Genomic DNA, 20,553 nt, shown 5'->3' with positions numbered 1-20,553 from the left:
CTGCCCACCCCACTTTCATGACTCATCACCATATGATAATAGGTATGTACAATTTTCTGTTTTCAGTGATGGTATCTTGGAGGTACGTTTAATATGGTTCACGGGTACCACTGAAATTTACAACAAATGATGCCTGCCTATAGCAGCATCTCAGGTGCAGCTCATCCTTGTGCTTTGGATATGCCAAGGTACAACAATAATATGTAAAGACTGTGACACTAAATGGCACATCAAGTAATCATAATTATTCTGAGTCTAAGTCTTTCTCATCACAGTCCTTAAAATCCTTTTCTTCCAGATGGGCTGTTTCGCTGTTTCTGTAGTAAAGAGTGCTTCCTTGAAAGAGGTAAATCTCTCCGTGGAAGGATCGATGTGGCTAGGAAAAAAAGTCATATGTTTTTCACTTTGGATGGCAAATGTGTTGACAATGGCTCAATACATAAGGAAAGTTTGGACTCGAGGGCTCGATTCACAAAACTAATGGTGCAAATATGTTTAGATGAAACATTCAAATAGCCTTTTGTAAATTTAAGCCTGCTTTTGCAATTCACAAAAGGAAGTTTAACACTTGTAAAAAGATTTACTCACACATTGTGCACTACACCTCCAAAATTTGCGAGGCACAGACTGTGTGGTTTCTCCAAAGGGAAAAATATTTTTCTTTATTGAAAAAGTAATCAATCAATCTGGATTTGTATAACTCGGGGTAATCACCCCTGAGAGTATCCAGGTTCCGAGAGTACTGCTTCAGGGAGCTTAGTTGAACATCCAGGTCTTGAGTCCTTTCCTGAATTCCAGCAAAGATGGTGAGGTGAAGTGGGAGGTCATACCAGGAGTTTGCAGCAAGGTAGGAGAAGGAGCGTCCTCCACTGTTGCTGCAGCAAATGTGAGGGGTGTGGGCAAGGCAGTGGGTGGTGTCTGGTGGGAAAGTGGAAGTTGAGTCTGTGGTTGATGTACGGTGGTCCCTGGTTGTGGAGGGCTTTGAAGATGTGGATCAACATCTTGACTGGCATCTTTTCTGAAATGGGAGCCAGTGGAGCTTCTTGAGATGAGTGGGGGTGATGTGGGTCCGTTTAGGGAGGTTGAGGATGAGTCTAACTGCTGAGTTCTGTATTGTTTGCAGTCTCTTGACCAGATGCGAGGTGCAGTGCATTGCCATATTCCAGTCAGCTGGTGACCGGGGCTTCAGTGAAGGTGTTTCTGGTGTCTATAGGGAGCCACTTGAAAACCTTGCAGAGCATGCGAAGGGTGAGAAGCAGACGGATGAGACTGTGTTAATCTGTCTTTTCATGGTGAGATTACTGTCCAGGATGATACCATTTTTGCAGGCGTGGCTGGTTAGAGTTGTTGAGGGTCCTAGTCTGGGGGCCACCAGGCAGCATTGCATGGGGCGGTGTTATTCCCAAAGATCAGCACTTCTGTCTTGTCTGTGTTGAGCTGTAGGCAGTTGTCTCTCATTTAGTCAACGATGTTCATCATGCACCTGCAGATGTTGGTCAACTTGGTGGAGGGATCTTCTGACAGTGAGAGGATACGCTGGGTGTTGTTGGCATAGGATATGATGGTCAGTCCAAGCAATCGGACGATGTTTGCCAAGGAAGTCATGTAGGTGTTGAATAGGGTAGGGCTGAGGGACGAACCTTAAGGGACGCTGCAGATGGTATTCTTAGGTTCCGAAGTTTTGAGGCCTTCTTGAGGACTTTGGTGGGGAAGGGGAGCAGAGAGATGTGGCAGTAGTTTTTGAGTTTGTTGGGGACGGCAGAAGGTTTCTTGAGTAAGGGCTTGACTTCTGCATGCTTCCAGTCTTTGGGGAATGTGGCTGTGGTGATGGATGTGTTGAGGATGGTGGTGAGCTCACTGCTGATCGTCATGCTCTCAAGGTTGAAAATGCAGTGGGTGCAGGGGTCCAAGGCTGCTCCTGAGTGGACAGAGGACATGATGACTACAATGTCTTGCGTAGTGAGCTGGTCCCAGCTGGTGAGCAGGTGGTTGTATTCCTCATTCGTGGGGTCGTGGCTTAGGCGGTCAGTGGGTTGGGGTTTCATTTCTGTAGATGGTGGAGATCTTTCCATGGAAGAAGTCTGCCAGAGAGTCGCAGAGCTCCTGTAAAGGGGTGCTGACGTTCTCAGTGGCTGAGCGGCTTGACAACTCTCTGACGATGATGAAGAGTTCCTTGCTGTGGTTGGAGCTAGCTCCAATTTGGTTGGCAAGGGAACTTCTTTTTGTCTTTTTCAGGAGTTAGTGGTATTGGTTGAGGGCGGCTCTGAATGTTGTGCGGTTTGTGGAATCCATGCTGGTGCATCAGTTCCTTTCAAGTCGTTTGCAGGTGCGCTTCATGGTTCATTGGCAATCTGAGATCTTGTTTCAATTGCAGTGTGATGTGCAGGACGGCTTGGGAGCTGTGACAAGGGATCCCGAGATGGTGAAGTGGACGATGGCGTGGTCGGTACAGATGAACTCAGTGACATGGCTATACTTGATTCTGTCCCTGGCAGAGAAGACTGGGTAGAGTACGTGTCCTGCGATGGAAGTGGGTTTGGTGACTAGTTGGGTGAGGCCGATGCTGCTCATGCTTTGGAGAAGGTTGGCGGTGTTAGTGTTGTTGGGGTCATAAAAAGTGAAAGCTGAGGTCACCAAGGAAGATGTTGTGTTCTGAGTCGATGATGAATGGAGTGATGAAGTTGGAAATGGCATTACAACAGCTGGGGCAGGATCCTGAAGGTCTGTAGAAGAGGGTCCCTTTGATGGTGGTTTTGCTGTTGGCTCGGAGTTGGAAGTTATAGTGTTCCATGATCAGGGTGACATCGTCTGCGGTAGTGGTGCAGTGGATGGTTTCCCTGTGGATGATGGCGATTCCACCTTCATGCTTGTTGATGCCGTCTCGGCGTATGCAATCTTATAGAAGTTGGGCATGTCTGAAGTGATGTCGGGCGCAGATACGGGGTTCAGCCAGATCTCAGTGAGGAAGATGACGTCAGGGTGAGGGAGCTGATGGTGTCCCAGATCTCGGTGGTGTGCTTGGAGAGAGATCTTACATTGAGCAGGAAGCAGTGGAGAAAGTTTGGGGTTGCCACTATAGACGTCGTGGTGATCGCCGTGCGTGCTGGAGCTTTAGTGTTGCAGGAGAAGGTGAATTGCCCTACAGTGGAATGGGGAGAGTTGGTGCAGCAGTTTTTGTTGCAGAGTCCTGGGTACAAGCATTGGAGGCTGTCATGCAGCAGTGTATCTTCAGGTGGCAGTATGGCCAGGGTTCCTGGTGCTAGGTGCGATCCAAGAGTGGATGAGCACAGACGGGCTTGCTTTTATCACCCCTTCTGCCCACCAGCAGGGCACCCACTGCACGCATCTGCACTGCGGCCTCAATAAGTAGTCCTGCGAGGTGGGAGGGCCTAGCAAGAGGCGGGAGGGCATAGAGCAGGAAAAAACTTGTAGGGGCGGCGAAGGACAACAAAATACAGCGTCCAAATATAATGCAGCGAAGTATAAAACAGCAGCCAGATACAGTACAGCACAACCAGTACAGAGAGTTGCAATGCAATTGGGGACTGTAGTACTGACCCATTAGAGGACGACACCAAGAGACGACACCAGGGAGGCGGGCACAAGTGGCATGTGGTGACAGGCCACCACATGCCGCTCTCGCTTGCTAGCCACATCCACCGGCCTCTTGTTGCTTCCTGATGCTCTCAAGCCTCTGCTGTTTTTCCCACCCAGCTACAGCCTTTGATCTGCACTGGAAAGGCCCCTGCTACTTGTCCTACTGCCCAGTGGACGCCTCACCCTTGCCTGACAGCCAGCCTTCATCCTGGGCCCCTGCCCAACCTAGTACTTTTTACAACTGGAGTTGCCCACCTGGCTCAGCAACTGTCTTGGTACACAGTCCATAGCCATCATGGTAGGCCTCAACTAAGCTTGAATCTCCTCTCCAGGCCTGCCGCTGTCACCCAGCCATGCTACAACTATATGAAAAGGAAGTTTAGCCGCACTGTTGAACTCTGTGGGTGTCTCATCATGTCTGCCATCTCTGATCTTGAGCGCTTCATAGTAACAGGGGCCCCCCACACTCTAGCCTTCTGCTTGAAGGCATGGGCCGAGTGCTTAGACACCTACCTTTATGCCACTGACGAGGATGAGGAAAAGAAACAGCCTTTGCTCTTACACCTGGGTGGAACAGACATTCAGAAATACCATGCTAAAGAACGCCATCACTGCACACTTCAAGCCGTAAGCCAACCCGGATTCCGAATGCTTTTTGCTGCGGCAAGCACATCAGAAGCCAGATGAATCAGCTTATGATTTTTAAAGCTGCCTGAATGAACTGGACAGCACCTGCACGCTCCCAAAAGAAGATGATGAAAGGGGTGTGCATCCTCCAAACTCCGCAAACGCATCCTTCAGGGACCGAACATGGCCATGAGGGAGATTCTCATCCTCGACTGATTCAAAGAGTTGTGCAAAGTGCGCTACGGACATGGACTGAGGACATCCTTCCTCAGTCAAAATTGAGCTGGTCAATGCCATTCGCAAAGGCGCTACCAAATCCAAGACTGAACGCCTTAGATCGAAAACAGGAAACAAGCTGTGCAGGTGGTACGATGGCCCCCTTCCTCATTCAGGTGACTGCCCTGCCTGAGGAAAGGCTTGCAGCGCATGCTGAAAATTAAACTATTTCTTCAAAGTGTGCCGATCCACATCAAGACCATCGTTGAGGGGTCCAAAAAGTCAGTAAAATTTGTTACCATCCTTTCAACAATGTCAGCTGACAGTGACATGGACGGTGATGACCAAGAGGTAGTCCACGTAGTCAGAGTGATTAACCCCTCTGGAAACATTCATCATAGGCTCCCCACGTGGCAGTGCAAGGACAACCTGTCTCAGCCCTAATATACAGTCCTGTGTCTATTAGGGCAGATACAACCTGGAAAACCCCTCGGCCCTCAGAACCACAAGAGTTCAAGTCTATGCCTTTGGGAACCATCGGCCCTTACAGTTGGTAGGCATATTGTTATAACTTGGGATACAGAACGTTGTAATGGAATGGAGGGATCTTGGAATGTTGGGGGGAGGCTGGTAACGGGACTCTGGCTGGGATTTCCGAAGAAAGAAGAAGGTTTCCTTTTGTATCCTGATTAAAGTAAATACTTGGCATTACCTTACTATTGAAGTATTGGACTACTTTACAGTGGCGATGAGAGTTTGGAGATACTTTTACGTGGAATACAGTATCTCTAAAGTGGACCTATACGCGTTTAAGAAGTTGTTCTGTCTCTTAACGGATTATTACTGCACCAGATTGCGGAGAGATCGTGCAGGGTGAATATATACATATTTATTTTTCTGGATTAATTATTGTACAGGTTATGAGCAATTTATAGCGGTGGTTGCTGTGGTTGATATACAGCAACATTTAAACACGCCGCGCGCTGCCATTCTTTACCGCGCGGCAGCATTTTCCAACGGCAGAATAGCACGCTCAGAATAACCGTGCTGCGAAGTTCTCCTCGCGCTGTTGCCAGGATAAACGAGCTTTGGAGTTCTTCTCGCGCTGTTGGGGGACTAAATAAACACACGTTGAAACTATAAAAGACGAGAAGACGAGTGTGGCTTACCATATTTGCTTATGTTGCTAGTTTAAGACATCGGCTTAATCTAGATGAGTGCTTCATGAGAAGGGTCTTCCGGTTTCCTGTTTTCAATTATAATGGAAAAAGGACTGCACTAAGAAAAAAAAAAAAAAAAAGGCGAAGAAAGACTCACATCTAGACACAGTAGGTGGATTGGAGTTCAAATTGTGTTGGAATTTAAAAAAAAAAATATATATATATATATATATAATAAAACTCTCCAGCATTACATTATATTAAAATGCAATTTGAACCACCGGCTAAATTTTTGCAAACAAAAGGTGATCCACCTATGCCTTGGTCCAGATGGAAGGAAGAATTTTTGACCTATATGAAAGCGATGGATGATGAAAACATGTCGAAGGAAAGAAAAAAAAATATTTTACTACATTGTTTAGGCTCGGAAGGACAAATGGTATTTAGAACCTTACCACCGGTTACTATCCTAGAACAAGGGGATGGGGAATTGGATGTTTTTAAAGAAGCATTAATGAGATTGGAAAATAGATTCAGGCCTACACCAAGCATAGCATTAAATAGGTTCAAGTTTTACACGAGAATACAGCATCCTGAAGAAACTTTTGATGATTTTTTGACGGCACTGCGTGGTTTATCTGTACATTGTAATTTTGGAGCAATGACTGATGAAATGATCAGAGATCAAATTATTGTGCACGTAAAAAGCAGGAAAATTCAGGAACATTTGTGGGTTATGGGGGATCCTAAGTTACAAGATGTCATTGCAACTGCTAAAGCCTTGGAGCAGTCAGATAAATGGATAAAAACAATACAAGAGTCAGACAAGGCTAGTAATACGGAATTAGATGTGGTGGGCGCTGTGAGAGGGAACACTAATAGTTATGTAAATGCCAGTAACAGTGTGGTAGGAAAAAAAGAAAGGTATGACAAGTCGGATAAATATGCTTGTTTTCGGTGTGGTAGTTTAAGTCATTTAGCATCATCATCTCAGTGTCCTGCTATTGGCAAGGAGTGTAAGAAATGTGGTAGAGTGGGGCATTTTGCTAGGGTATGCAGAGATTTAAAAAAAGTTATTAACATGTTGAGAGGGAAAATGGCGTGTGTGAATATTAGAAAATGTGAGGTGGATGGAGGTGATATACAAAGTGGCACGGTGTTGTCACTGAAGAGTGTTGAAGGCGATGGATCAAAAAGACCTATGTGTGAGGTGCTAGTGGAAGGAAAAAAGTTGGTACTTATGGCAGATTCAGGATCGCCGTGGACGATTATTGTTCAGGACTATTTTGAACGAATGTTTGAAGGAATTTGGGACATGACTGATTTAAATGAATCTGACATTGTGGCTGAGAGTTTTGAAGGTACAACTATTGATGTGATGGGGTTTGTTGAGACGGAAATCGTATTTAAAGAAAGGAGAGCTAACATTAAGTTGTATGTGGCGGCAAAAGGAGTGAATGTTTTAGGTTGGAAGGATCAGGGTAAATTGAACATAATTTTGAACCCTAGGAGTAAGGAACAGGTCTTGGCAGTAGGAAGCGGGGAGAACAAGGAATGGATTATTGACAAGTTTCCACAAGTATTCGCCAAAGAGTTAGGTAAATTAGAGAATTACAGCCACAAGATAAAGGTTAAGAATAATGCTAAACCTGTTGTACAAAAACTCCGGAATGTGCCCATAAGTGTAAGAGAAGAGTTAAAACACATATTATCAGAGATGATAGATAACAATGTTATAGAAGAAATTGAATCCTCTGAATGGGTATCTCCAATTGTGTTGAACCGTAAACCTGACAAATCTTTGAGGTTATGTGTGGATTTGAGGGCTGTCAATGCGAATATTATTGTGAATTGTCACCCACTGCCTAAGATCAACGAGGTGATTAGCCTGCTGGAAGGAGCGAACATTTTCACCACTTTGGATTTAAGATCAGCATATCATCAGATAGAGTTGACTGAGGATTCTAGACATCTTACAGCATTTATCACCCCACAGGGTTTGTTTCAATTCAAGAGGATGCCATTTGGCTTAGCCTCTGCAGCATCAGTTTTTCAGAGAGCAATGTTCCACTTGTTCAAAGACATGGATAAATATGTCAAGTGTTTTCAAGATGACATATTAATATTTTCCAGAAATGAAAAAGATCATAAGGAACATGTGGTAAATGTATGTAATGTTTTGAAGAAAAATGGACTGACTCTAAAGGTAAAAAAGTGTACGTTTTTTGCCAAATCTGTGGAATATTTGGGTCATACCATATCGGGTGATGGTGTAGTTCCAAAACAGTCTTTGGTGGATGCTATTATGAAGGCTCCTGCTCCTGATAATAGGGAGAAACTACTATCTTTTACTGGATTATGTGAGTACTATAGTAAATTTATTGAAAATTTTGCCACAAAAATTTAACCTTTGAGGGAACTTACAAGGAAAGGTGTCCAGTACAAGTGGTCGGAAAAGCAAAATGAAGCTTTTGAGAGAATAAAAAGGGAAATTGTGGAAGCTCCCACTCTGAGACCTTTCAGTGTGGGAGCACAATGTGTGGTGACGGTCGATGCAAGCATGTATGGAATTGGAGGTGTGTTATCTCAAAGATGTGGTAAGGACAGGTGGAATGTCTTGTTTGCTTCACGTACGTTAAATGATGCGGAGAGAAAATATGCTGTGATTGAGAAGGAGTTGTTGGCATGCATCTGGGCTGTTGAACATTTTAGAGATTATATCTGGGGTACAAATTTTATTCTGCAAACTGATCATAAGCCCTTAGTGGGAATTCTTTCTCCAGGTGGGGGTTGGAATGCCACGGCTCGTATTGCCAGACTTGTGTCAAAATTGCAAGAGTATTGTTTCAAAGTGGAATATGTACCGGGGAAGAGTAAAGTGGTGGCAGATTGTTTGTCTAGACTTCCACAGAATGAGGCAAAAGAAGATAATGCATTTCATGAGCTGTTGGAGAATGAAGTAATTTCCACTGTGTCAGGATACATGACTGATGAGTTTGGGAGCATCAAAGAAGAAGTTTGGAAGGATTGTGAGAAAAATGATGATGTAATACAGGAGGTAAAGGGGTATGTGAGAGATGGTTGGCCAGTTAAATGTAAGGTTGCAGCGGAATTAGAACCGTTTGCTCAGGTTAGAGGTCACTGGAAGTGGAAAATGAGATGCTATTCAAGAAAGGGAAGTGCATTCCTCCCAGAGGTTTGTTGCAGACCATTTTGACTATAGCTCATGAGGGGCACCCGGGCATGTCATCCATGAAACGCTTGGTACGCACGTGTTTTTGGTGGCCGGGATTAGATAAAATGGTGGATAGAGTTGTCAGAGAATGTGATGTTTGTGTGAACGCTGAAATTTTTTTACGAACGGTGCCTGCACCTCTGGTTTCCGTCTCTTGGCCGACTTCTCTCTGGCAGAAATTGGGATTCGACATTTCCGGTCCGTTTCATTCTCTGCCATATGATGCACGTTATGCTTTAGTGCTTATTGATTACTTTTCAAAATGGCCAGAGGTAAAAATGGTTCCATGTGTAACAGCGGGGGTGATCATAGAATTTTTCAAGGAGATTTTTGCTAGGGAAGGTTATCCAGAAGTCTTGATTTCTGATAATGGGGTTCAATTGATTGCTGAAAACACACAAAGGTTTTTTTAGGTATAGCAACATTAAACATGTTACTACTCCATTGTATGAACCTCAAGGTAACGGACAAGTGGAGAGATTTAACCGTGTTCTTAAAGATAGCATTGTATGGGCACGTGGTTTTGGAGGACTGTGGAAGGACAAGTTAAGAGAAAAATTGTGGCATTACAGAATTACTCCACAATCCACCACAGGAGTAAGTCCTTTTAGATTGTTGAGGGGAAGACATCCGGTGTCGAAGTTATGTCCTTGGTGGTTCAAGAGGAAACAGGGCAAAGAATGGGAAAAGGTGTCTTTGGAAGAAATCAGGGAAAGGGTTAAAGGAAAACAGATGAAGATTAAGGACATTTATGACAGAAAGTGGAATGTAAAGGTACCTAACTTTGTAGTTGGAGATTGGGTTAAGATACGTAAGCCTGGTTTTTTAAGAAAGACTGAAAGTAAGTTTGGAAAGGCTCTCAAGGTGGTCAAGGTGTTAAGGAATAGTGTGGTTACGCAGGATGGCAAAGTGTGGAATGTGAGAAGAGTGGCGAAGTGTTGTGGTAATTGTGTTGACTTTAATGAAGGGGAGTGTTTGGATCACCTGATAGGAGGGAGGAGTGGTTTTGGTAAGGAAATTGCACGACCTGTTGAGAGTGGGGAAAATGGAAGTGGTTATGAGTTGTTGGATCCTGCAGAAGCCTCAGAGGAAACTCCTGAGGAGGTAGGGGTGGCTGGAAATCAAAAGAATTATAGTGGCAATGTTATGAATAGTGATTCTGTTGCTTTGAGGGTGAAATTTAATGCGAGGAAACGTTGTCCACCGTTCAACCTTAGAGATTTTGTTTAATTGAAGATTTAGTGTTAATGTTGTATAATATTGTTTTGTATCTCTATTTTATTTATTTGTTTTGATAATCACATTCTGTGATTTATTGTAAGATTGTGATCATACAATTTATTTATCTTTCCCATCTTGTTATTTGTTGTTTTAGGGAGGGAAATGTGTTATAACTTGGGATACAGAACGTTGTAATGGAATGGAGGGATCTTGGAATGTTGGGGGGAGGCTGGTAACGGGACTCTGGCTGGGATTTCCGAAGAAAGAAGAAGGTTTCCTTTTGTATCCTGATTAAAGTAAATATTTGGCATTACCTTACTATTGAAGTATTGGACTACTTTACACATATTTAACATAAACATCCCCCATGAGTCCACAAGCCTAACTTCCAAAGTATACGTCTCTCAGGAAGGGTTCAGTTTCCTTCTCAGCTGCCAAACCACCCAAAGCCTCAACTTGGTACAATTTGCTTTCAGCGTGCACGCCTCTGATCTGGAAGAGCTAATAAAAGAATTGCCACCTTTCTTCAAAGGCATGGGTTGTCTCAGGTCAAAAGAGTGCCCATCCAGCCATCTGTCCACCCGACAACAGAAGATCTGCTAGATGAGCAGGGTTGGAACAGGATCCAAGATGGCGAAACTTCACAAGGTCACACCGCGCCAAGTATCCCGGAGCCTGCCTGCCACGGAGCTGTGGAATCGTGCATCTCACGCTACACCTGTGTCCGGAGAGCCAAGTACAATGACCCCAGAGCCTTCAGAAGTGGGCAGATCCACAGTGAAACCCTCAGCAAGAAGCGAACCAGGGCGGTATCATCTCGGATCCAGCCCGGCCCATCCAGGCGTTATGCTGACTTCCTGATTGAGGAAACAAGAGTCACCCAGAGAAGGGGCTAGTCCCCTAGCCCTCCCAAGACTTAACTTACACCTGTGAGAATGGTTTGGTCACTCGAATCAATCAATCAATCAAGGAATTTGTAAAGCGCACTACTCACCCGTGAGGGTCTCAAGGCACTGAGGAGGTTGGGGGAGGAGGGCGGGGGGAGGGGCTGCTACTGCTGGAACAGCCAGGTCTTGAGAAGTCTCCTGAAGGTAAGGAGGTCTTTGGTCTGACACAGGTGGGTGGGAAGAGTGTTCCCCGTCTTGGCGGTCTCAAACTGAATATCCTTATGTTAGCTGTTATCGTTCATGTTATGTTTTCATTTTCAACTTCTGGGTAAGGAAGGAATGTAGTATTGTCCCATTAAAGGACGACACCATGAGACGACCAGGGAGGGAAGGTGGAGTGTTTCTCCCTTAGTTCCACCGTTTTTGGTACATCTGATGTATGCGTCAGATGGAATATAAATGTTAAGCCGGGCAGGGTCTTTTGGCAGTAGTAAAGTATTGCAGCACAGTTGCTGAGCACCGTGTATTTCTTATGGCCTTCCCTACAGGGACCATGCTTCAAAGGAAAAAGGGGGGGTCCAAAAAACCACAAAACTCCCTGTATACAAATGCCAATTAATATTATAATACGTGGGAACTTCACCGGAGGACATTGGACCCTAGTCCTCCATGGGGATATATGATTCAAAAAAGTAGTGAGGTCCCACTTTGTGAATGCAGTTATTGTTTCTCAGTGTCAGAATGTCTGGAGACGTATCGCGTTCATCAACAAGGCTAGAGATAGCATCAATGTTCCTCCAAATCCAATTTTATTTTAGAAAATATTTGACTTGCGGTGAAAACGTGGGCACACAAAGGTCCAGGAGAATGTATGAGTTAGGCCAGCCAACACGTGTTTCGCCCCACAGGCGCGTAGGCCAGGGCTTTCTCAAGGCATTTTAAGTCATTAATTGTTCAGATAGCCAAATGATCAGTCGACAATATAAGTAATAATACAGCAGTTATCCCGTTTTCTGTTAATGTTTAAGTGCCCACGGTTTCACCACAAGTCAAATATTTTCTAAAATAAAATTGGATTTGGAGGAACATTGATGCTATCTGTAGCCTTGTTGAAGAACGCGATATGTGTCCAGACATTCTGACACTGAGAAACAATAACTGCATTCACAAAGTGGGACCTCACTACTTTTTTGAATCTACAGGGACCATGGCAGTAATAAAGTAACAAAAAGTGCAATTGTACACATCCGGAAGGATTCTGCGTGCACATCTGTGCATTATGTACAAGGGAGCATGTGGAAAACCGTTTGCAAAGTTGCAAGTAGGAATTCACAAACGTTTTTCAGGAGTACTCCAGGAAATGTCTGACTGTGACTTCCTAAAATTCAGACATCTGGAGCCGCGAAAGGTAGTAAACCTGTGGGAACAAACTGAAGCTTTTCCTTGTGAATTACACTTGGGACTACTGGAAGATTACTTCTAAGCAATTGGACCAATTTTGCACCACGCAGTATTTGTTCACTACCAAAGAGCCCAAGCCTGTTAGCTTTGTCATGGTTTCTTTACGTCACTGGCACGCATTTCAGACATCAAAGCACTATGATTGTAACTTTGATTAAACGTCAAAAGAAGTAAAAACAAGATGTTGCATTTTTTATGTATTTTATGTTTTATGTATTGTTTTTCTCCCTAAAACATTTTTGCGTAAACAAACCTGAAAACGCCAGCGACAAGCATTAGCCACCGATAAAACTGAACTAAATGGAAGACTCGCGCAGACAGAGGCCGCAGAGGAAAAATAAAAATACATTCCCCGGTGCTGACCGTGGAGGGGAGACGTCCTCTGCAGCCACCGATGGCCCCAGAAAACGAAATGAAACAATGAGCTCGCTGTCCTCACGCGGGTTGAGACTTTTGCCAATAACGAGCCATGCAGAAATAATAATTAAAAACAAATGAATAAAAATAGATGGTACATCTTTAAAGCCCAAGGCCGCGACTTTTTTCGAGTTTAACAATGGAACATTTCCGAGTGTTTCCCTCCAGCGGCCTCGCCAGGCACTCGCAGGAGAGAGAGAAGTAACTTGTTCCGTTCAGCCCCAGACGGGCTGCACAACTTCCTTCCTGGCTTGTAATTGAACGCGAGACCTGGGGGTGCTGGGGGGGCCGGGGGGCCTTCTTAAGGCGCACCGGGGGGGTCGAGCGCCACCTATGCGGGAGAGGCGGGGCCCTGCGGGAGGAGCCGGAGGAGGACTGAGGGGCCGGGGCCGGAGGAGGCTCCCATCGGGGAGGAAATGGACTCCGCGGGCAGGCAGGAGCGGGCGGGAGCTCCGAGCTGCTGGGTTCCTGCTGCTGGGGGGCGGCTCCGGCGGCGTGGCGGGGCACCGATGGGACAGTGAGCCCGGGCAGGCTGCAGGAGCACGGAGGGCCTGTCCCCAGAGCCCCCGCTTGACACCTCAGGTAGGGGCTCGAGTTTTATCACTTGTTTCATTCTTTTGTGGGGCGAGTGCGGTGCAGTGTGCCTTCACCCCGTTTTTTTAGATATCGCTGTTCGCTTTAGAGTTGGTTTTGAAGAGAGCATGGAGACGGTGTTATAGTTCGGGCAAACTGCATGCAAATTGCATGTATATAGCGCCTACTACTGCCCCCCACTGACGAGGCGTTGAAGCGCTTGGCATTGTGTTCGTGACAGAATTTTGCTTTTACCCCGTCACCCGTAGTATATCATGAAATTAATCAGGCTGGAACAACTAATCTACGAGAGAGTGCGCCTCTTTTAAATGAATGATGTTGTTAGCGCTTGGAAACAGGGCTGCGGTTCGCAGAGCTTTATAAAAAAACACTACTGCTTTTAATAAAGAAATACTTTTCGCAAACCACTGGGGAGATTGAATTTGCCCCTTTTATGTTTAAGGAGGCTGTTCCAAGCCCCGTCACAAGTTTTAAAAAGTGTAGATTTCCCCCCCTACTTTCGCCTCTTTTCGAGGCATGTTGAAAGCCTCGTGAATGCTTGTACAGTGTCATGCTTGGCGCGTGTGCAGATCCAGACATGTTGCTGGCATGTTTCCCTGTGCTCGTAAAGACCGTCTTAGAACGGTGAGGGGTATGTAACTGCACCCCCCCCCCCCCCCCCCCCGCCCTTGCAGTGAAATAAGTAAGAAGGTGTTATTTTTTTTTTTGTTACCTTCATGTGCCCCAGGAATGTATTTCTGGTCGACGGACTGCGGGGAGGGAGTGTCGGAGGGATATTTCGGGGAAGGGGCCGTTTTAATCACACGTCTCGGGAAAGTGAAAGCACACACTTTCGTAAGAATGTCATCTGTAGCGCTTTGTGCAGCGCTATCCCCAGCCCTTGTGCTGAAGCGCTTGGAGTGAAAGGGGTGTTTGTTTTGTGATTTGAAAACGTGCATGCGCGACTTTTTTAGGTTCTTTGACACAGAAAACGTCGGTAATTTACTAAAAAATTGAGCAATTTCTGATCAGCTGTTGACAGGTTGTAGCCACAGAGATGAAAAGCTCGGAGTACCGTGTCCTCATTGTGTGGTACCCCCAGCCTCCTGCTGAGTGTGAGCTCCGAGTGTAGTGTCCTCCTTGTGTGGTATCTCCAGCCTCCTGCTGAGTGTGAGCTCCGAGTGTAGTGTCCTCCTTGTGTGGTATCCCCAGCCTCCTGCTGAGTGTGAGCTCCGAGTGTAGTGTCCTCCTTGTGTGGTATCCCCAGCCTCCTGCTGAGTGTGAGCTCCGAGTGTAGTGTCCTCCTTGTGTGGTATCCCCAGCCTCCTGCTGAGTGTGAGCTCCGAGTGTAGTGTCCTCCTTGTGTGGTATCCCCAGCCTCCTGCTGAGTGTGAGCTCCGAGTGTAGTGTCTTCCTTGTGTGGTATCCACAGACTTCTGCTGAGTGTGAGCTCCGAGTGTAGTGTCCTCTTTGTGTTGTATTTCTAGACTTCTGCTGCGTGTGCGCTGTCGGCCGTGTGTGGTATCCCCAGTCTCCTGCTGAGTGTGGGGGCGGTAAGTGCCATGTCTGCTGTGCGTGGTCTCCAGACCCTCCCTCCCCCAACCCCCCGAGGTAGTACTGTGAGCGTGGTGTCTCGTGTGGTCCCCACATACTCCTGCTGAATGCATGCTGCGAATGTAGTGTCTTTCTTGCGAGGTATTCCAGACTCCTGCTGAATGATGCTGAGTGCCCGGTGTCTGCCGTGCGTGCTCTCCACAGACTCCTGAGTGCCCGGTGTCTGCCGTGCGTGCTCTCCACAGACTCCTGAGTGCCCGGTGTCTGCCGTGCGTGCTCTCCACAGACTCCTGAGTGCCCGGTGTCTGCCGTGCGTGCTCCACACAGACTCCTGCTGAATGTGTGCTGAGTGCCCGGTGTCTGCCGTGCGTGCTCCACACAGACTCCTGCTGAATGTGTGCTGAGTGCCCGGTGTCTGCCGTGCGTGGGCTCCACAGACTCCTGAGTGCCCGGTGTCTGCCGTGCGTGGGCTCCAGACTCCTGTTGAGTGAGAGTGCCCTGTGTCTGCATCTGTGGTATCCCGAGACTCCTGCTGAGCGCCCTGTGACTGCTGTGCGTAGTCTCCAGACTCCTGCTGAGTGTGAGAGCCCTGTGTCTGTCTGCATGTGTGGTATCCCGAGACTCCTGCTGAGTGTGCGCTGTGAATGCCCTCCCCCCCCCCCCCCTGCCCCGTGGTGTATCCCCATTCCTTGCCTTCTGCTAAGCGTGTCTTGTGGCGGAAGTGGGGAGGAGGGGTATAATACTCATTCGTTACTTCCCGAAGCTTGCCTTGAAACTTGGAATCTCGAGGGTCCCCAGGCTAACTGCTGCCCCCCAGGCTAACTGCTGCCCCCCGGTCCTCAGGTCTGTCCTTGAGCGTTATAACCATCTTCAGATCACCGCCATCCCATGAGCCTTGTTCACCTTCTGTTTTGTAAGAAACAACCTTGTTCTGCCCCGCTTGCGGACAACCTTCAAGCCCCAGAGTGTGCGTCCCTACCTCAGACAGGAGAGCCATGCCCTCTATGGTGGCCTGTCACTCCTGGGCTAATGAGCTTTGGTTAACATTCAAAACATGTTGCTCAGTAAAATATGTACATGGCAGTGTCCACTTATGGATTTTTCTAGCTTGCTGCCGAGCGTGCCCCAAGCATTCAAATCTTGGAGCGCAATACAGCAGCCTTGCCGTATCCTTTAGGTCACTCCATGTCAGTCAGTCACTGGCTGAAGTGGATAAGTCATTGCCACCTAGGTGTAATAGCACATCAGAGCTCCTCTCCCTTTCTGAGGAGATTTTTTAGATCTGGCTTGCAGCAAGTCTGACCATTGGACATATCGTCATCAATTCTTAAAAAACACAAAGCGGGCTTAGGCTCCACCCAAAGTAGTATTACATCCCCACCTTCTGAGCGGTTTGGTGTATCATTCCACCTTCTAGCAATGGCTTCTTTTGCAATGCACGAGGGACTCTTTTACATCTGAAATTGACACTCAAGCATCACGCTGTTTGTAACATTCACCTCCTTATGTTCTATATGAATTATATACGGGAATCCTGTTTTGCTACTCCCCCCGCAGCACTGGCCAAGCCTCTGTGGATGCCTCCGTTTGCATGCATTTGTTCATTAAAGCTACACCTCTTGTCCTTGCCAATGTTTGTTAATAATCTTGGAAGTGAATCTATATTCTGTCTCGTGTAGGCCTTGTACGCATCTGATTCCCATCTGCTGGTCCCCCATGATATCCTCTCTGCGCCCTCACTGGGTATGTGCCTGTTTCTTCTCCCTGTCCTGAAGGTAAGAGGCGGCTGGTAGTCCTAACCCCCCCCCCCCCCCCCCCCCGCAGTACCTTTGCTATGACTTCTGAGAACTGAAATTTGGTCAAGGGGGTGGAGGACATTTGGTGTGTCTTGGGCAAGCTTGACCTTAGGATCTGTTATTGATTTAACCATCGGAGTTATACAGGTCACTGGTGTACACATCTCCAACATGGACACAGTTTCCATAATTTATCATGGAGTGTAGCAGGCATTTATTTTCCCAAAAGAACCAAACTATCAATCCTAAGGTAAATTCCAATTAAATTCACTTCGAATGGTGAGCTGCGCCCCTGATCCACTGCCCTGGATGCTGATGAAATTGCTGCTGTTAATATGGAGCCCTGCGCCCTTTCTTGGGCCTTGGATCCTACCCCAGGCTTTCATGGTTGCCCTGAGTTAGTGGCTGTCAGTATTGTACACGGGTTCAGCTTGATGAAATGAGCTCTTCTGATTGAAGTACCATAAAACTACTCTAGGTCCCTACAACCCGTGCAGATCCCATTCCACGCCAGCCCTCACCCAAATGTAATGATGCTCCCTGAGGCTGAGGCGCCCTACACACTCTGAACCCCCTCTCTGCTGTAATGAAACAGCAGGTGAAATCCAGCTTCTGACTTTGTCAATGTTGCTTTTTGTGTGTGATCTATCCTGTGTCACTCTTCAGCACTTGCAGTTTGTCCTGTGGGGGGCTATACTTGCCTCTGTTTCCCAAGGCATATCAAGAAGGTTGAGGGGATGTTGTGTGTGTGTGTGTGTGTGTTTTTTTTTTTTTTTTTTTTTTTTTAACCTTGGGGAATACAGCAGGCTTAGACATGGCCTCCAAGTGCTTCCTTGAGTGTGCGGCATTGGTCACAATCAGACATGCCAAAAAACATAGAAAGCCATCCTGGTAGCTGTATGCTCTGGAAGGATTGCTTGTGAAGTGTTCATTCCAGGAAATAACTGAAGATCTCCTGATTCTCCTTCTGACAGTGGTGAAGAGACCACAAGGGGTCTTTTAAATTCTTCCTTCATAGTTTTTTGATCGAGTCATTTGAATGTAGCTGCCCAATTGGGGCGCTGCGCTGAACTTCCTGCATCAGCATTTCGTGCCACCAGATCTTTCGGTGGGCTTCTTTTGCATGACCTTTTTGCTACATTCAATCTGGCTCATTTGTGTCTTCCCCGGGGCATGTAGGGGGATTTGGAGGGCATAAGAATTCTGGATGTCCATCTTGTGCATTGGAATCAAATGTCTAGCATCTGGATCCTCGGATGAGTTAATGCTCCTGCGTCTTATTCCCTGTAGGTGGGCCTACGCCTTAGCTACAGTTGGCTTTTGTAATGTAGTTCCATAGAAGCTAATGCAGATTAACGTGTTGGGAGGGTGAGCCACAGTGAAGGTGAAGGTATTTTGGGAGGGGGATGCCAATTGAAGCGATCAATTTCTGGGAGGATGATCCCACCAAGGCTAATCAATATGAGTTTTATTTTAAGCAGTTAACCCCATTCAGGACTCAACGGGGCAGGCAGATGTTACACAGCAGTTGGGGTTGAGGCACTTCTGTCCTGGGGTCTACCGTACTATGTCTCTGCAGACTGGGCCAAATATGTCCCTTTCCATGCTGCACTCTGCAGTGGTGAGGGCCAGCAGTTGCAGACCTCTCGTGGAAGTTAGTGTGGGGGTTACTCGGGCTCAAGAGTCAGTTCCACTCCTCCAGCAGTGCAATGAGATTAATGTCCATCCCAGTGTTTCCCTTTGTAGAACAGACAAGTACTTTATTACACAGAAAACACACAATGCAGGAATAACCGGTTCACGAGTGTGAGACATTGTGCTCTAGGGTCTTCTGCCGACTAGTCCTCCACCTTCCCCTCATGGGTTCCTGTGTCCCTGGACTCCCCAGGTTCAGCATTTAAGGTAGATCAGTGGGTGCATCTTGTAAACCCCCCAACACCCACATTTGATCTAGTCTTAGTACTCAGTCTGTCTGCCTATGACAGGCAACATCCCGGAAGCCTTGTGGCAGCTGGCCGCTCCATGGTAAGAGAGGATGCTTCTGATAGGGCTATCTCTTCTGGGCTGCAGATCGTGGTTCACTTCAATACCCTTGGTATCTAGTTGACACTTCTTCTTGAGTTTGACAGCCACATGCCCTTAGATGAGCACAGTTTTTCATGAGGTACCTCTTGGGTCACCTAATTTTCCAGACTGGCTCTGACTAAATGACCCTTGGCTGTGCGGTGGTGTCTCATTTCACTTATGGGTCATATGGCCTTCAGCAGGAGCTTATCCTGGCTTAATTTGGGCCTACCATACCATAGGGCACACTTCTCCTGGAGCCTTGTGGCTACAACAGGGATAAAGGACGAAGGTTGCTCCGCTCGATCTGGCTGTACTGCGCGTCTTTTGGTGCATTTGCTTAGCAAGTTTGTTTTGGATGAACCCCACACTAGGGTCAATTACAGCAGTCTCTTTCACAATCCGCTCTTCCTGCAGGGTTGACACTTTGTTCCTTCACTCAGATAAGGTGTCCTGGCACCCAGCAAATGCTTGAGGCAGAAGAATAAGCGCCGGCCCTCGAAAATAAGTGCCGGTGCTCAGCACCGGATACAACAAGCACAAATTAAGCACTGGTCCCACTCATGTAGCAACAGCAACCAGATGGCACAGCTCTCTCTCTTCCCCTGAAAATGTAGCAGCCAGTGGTGCATAAACTGTTTGGCGGTCTTTGCCTTGGCAATCCATTTTAATAATCCACTTTTAGGTGTGGCTACAGACAGTAACTGTAGTTCTAGGGTACGTAGTGGGCTTTCACTGTTACCCGGGGAGTTAGGTCTTGCCTCGTGCTGACTATTCTTCCACCTCTGAAGTGCTTGCAATGCAGGCCACGAGGAACTCTTTTCCATAGAGTGTACTCACCAATGGCACATCCTGTGTTTTGTCCTAAGTACATTCTATACACGCCAGCACCACCTCCAGCATTGTACGCGTGCTGTCTGTAATAAAACAAGCAGTGGCAAAACCAATGAACCCGACTTGTAACTAAAAATCCAAGCCAGACCTCTTGCTTTTGCCAGTGCTTGTTAATTCTTGCAATCTCATTGCATAGTGATTGCCTTTCCCACCACTTTTCAGGAGACGGGTAATGTGAGTTGATCTTGTGAGTGTGTATTGGTATTTCTATAACACAAACCTGGCTGTGAGGCAACAGAGCGTTGGTCTATTGATGAAATGGAAAATCATGTTGATCAAGTTGGGATTTCATACACATTTTTCTCACCTAGTTAGGCAGAGGTGGATTTTGTAATTTGCCCAGAATCACACTGTGATGCGTATAGTGCTGAGGCCAGGATTCAAACCTGGGTCCCCATGTGCCAAAGGCAGCAGCTTGATAACACAAAGCCAAAGAGGGCTTCTGTAAGATAGTTGTGCTGTGTACATGGATTTCTGCAGGTGCATTGCTCCAGGTCTGCATAGATGCATGTTGTGTTTATGCTTGTGTTTTTGATTATGTTCATGATTAAAACAAAAAAACAACGCTACATCCTTTACTGTCACTTTGTTCTTCTGCTGTTAGCTGTGAACTTCCATCTGTACTTGACCAAAAAAAATTGACGGCTGGTGTGTATTTTATCCAGTCTCTTCTCCCCTACTCCCCCTTTCAATACCATCAGTTTCTAGGTAGGCACAAGCTGTCTGGTTGCTACAGACCTACTGTGTCTCTGACCAGACCTTGTGTCCAACTCCCCACAGCGCTTGGCCAAAGGCTGTACACAGCATGGGGTTGGCTGTATGCAACGGGTTAGGCCCAGACCCTGTGGTCA

At 46.7% G+C, this 20,553-nt stretch overlaps 1 protein-coding gene across 2 annotated transcripts in view; it reads left to right on the top strand.

The window, feature by feature from the left end:
• Nucleotides 1-20,553, top strand: part of ITPKB (inositol-trisphosphate 3-kinase B) — a 387,273-nt gene that overhangs the window by 109,241 nt on the left and 257,479 nt on the right. The window contains exon 1 of one of the 2 annotated variants that reach the window (XM_069233801.1): nucleotides 12,922-13,403. The exons of the other annotated variant lie outside the window; for it this stretch is intronic. The gene's annotated coding sequence lies outside the window, so the exon portion shown is untranslated. Of the gene's footprint in view, nucleotides 1-12,921; nucleotides 13,404-20,553 lie in introns of those variants that run through there. 2 annotated transcript variants of the gene reach the window in all.

This window comes from Pleurodeles waltl, chromosome 5 (assembly GCF_031143425.1).
Source record: "Pleurodeles waltl isolate 20211129_DDA chromosome 5, aPleWal1.hap1.20221129, whole genome shotgun sequence".
NCBI classification, from domain to species: domain Eukaryota; kingdom Metazoa; phylum Chordata; class Amphibia; order Caudata; family Salamandridae; genus Pleurodeles; species Pleurodeles waltl.
The sequence above is the reverse complement of the archived record's forward strand: the minus strand, read 5'-3'. Positions and strand labels throughout refer to the sequence as shown.